Genomic DNA, 1,479 nt, shown 5'->3' with positions numbered 1-1,479 from the left:
CCCTTCGCCCCCCCCCCCCCTCCCAGACCCCATCGCGCCGCCTCATCCTTCGGCCTCGGAGAGGTGAGTTGGAGGCCGGTGGGTGTTGGGGGACACACACACGCGCATGTCCTTGGGGTTGGCTTGGGGAGGGGGGGGGCAGGAAAAGGGGGACCCCTCAAAAAAAAATGGGGCACCCCCCCACCTCGGGATGGGCTGGGGAGCTGTTGGAGGGGGGCCAGGGAGCGGCGGTGGATGGCGGGGCGGGGGGGGGGGGGGGTCCCGGCGCTTTGGTTTTCCTTTGTGCCTCGTGGCCCCGGCGCTGCGGCCCCCACCCCGAAAATAAATTGGGGGGGCAAGAGCGGGGGCAGGGAGAGGGGATGGGGGGGTAAAGGTCGGGGGCTGGGGGCTGCATTGGCCTTGCAGTGCCTGTGCCCCCCCCCCGTGGGGCGGTGCTGCAAGACCCCTTCCCCCCCCCCAGATGTGGGGGGGGGGGCTCAGCTCGGCCCCCCCCAGCCCCATTCACCCCCTCCCCCCCCCCCGGGGCAGGAAGCAGCCCCGAACCCTCTTTCTTGTACCCCCCAATTTGGGGGGGGGGCGCACAGATTAAGGTCAAAGGCAACTTGGCGGGGTGGGGGGGGGAATATCTCCGTGCCTCAGTTTCCCCCGCTGAAGGGCACGGGGCTGGAAATTTGGCTTTTTCAGCCCATTTAGACCCCACAGGGCCCCCCCCCCCAAAAAAAACCCCCAGCAGGGCCCCGAGTGCTGCCGAGCAGAGCTGGGGTCTCGAATGCGTGGGGGGGGGGGGTCCCTGGAAGAGGACCCAGCGCCCCCCAACACCCTGGGGGAGCATTTGGGCTCCGCGTGCCCTGAGTGCCTGGGGTGGGGGGGTGAGGCAGCATCCCCGGGGGGGGGCACTGAGCACCTTTGGGGTGCACTGGGCAGTTTGGGGGGGCCACGGGGCAGCTTTGGGGGTGCATTGAGCAACTTTGCGGTGTCTCAGGCAGCCTGGGGGGGGGCACTGGGCAGCTTTGGGGTGCACTGGGGAGCCTGGGGGGGCACTGAGCGGCTTTAGGGTGCACTGGGCAGTTTGGGGGGGGCACTGGGTGGCTTTGGGGGTGCAGTGGGCAGTTTGGGGGTGCACTGGGCAGCTTTAGGGTGCACTGGGTGGCTTTGGGGTGTCTCAGGCAGCCTGGGGGGGGCACTGAGCAGCTTTGGGGTGCACTGGGCAGCCGGGGGGGGGCACTGAGCAGCTTTGGGGTGCACTGGGCAGTTTGGGGGGGGGCACTGGGCAGTTGGGGGGGCACTGGGTGGCTTTGGGGGTGCACTGGGCATTTTGGGGGGACACTGGGCAGCTTTGGAGTGCACTGGGTGGCTTTGGGGGTGCATTAGGCAGTTTGGGGGGGCACTGGGTGGTTTTGGGGGGTGTACGCCCCTTCGGGGTGCACCACGGTCCGTGGTAGGAGGGTAAAGGAGGCTTTGGGGTGCACCAGGCGCTAA

The sequence above is a fragment of the Strix aluco genome, unplaced genomic scaffold (assembly GCF_031877795.1).
Source record: "Strix aluco isolate bStrAlu1 unplaced genomic scaffold, bStrAlu1.hap1 HAP1_SCAFFOLD_112, whole genome shotgun sequence".
In the NCBI taxonomy this organism is placed as follows: Eukaryota; Metazoa; Chordata; class Aves; order Strigiformes; family Strigidae; genus Strix; species Strix aluco.
Note: the sequence above shows the minus strand (reverse complement) of the source record.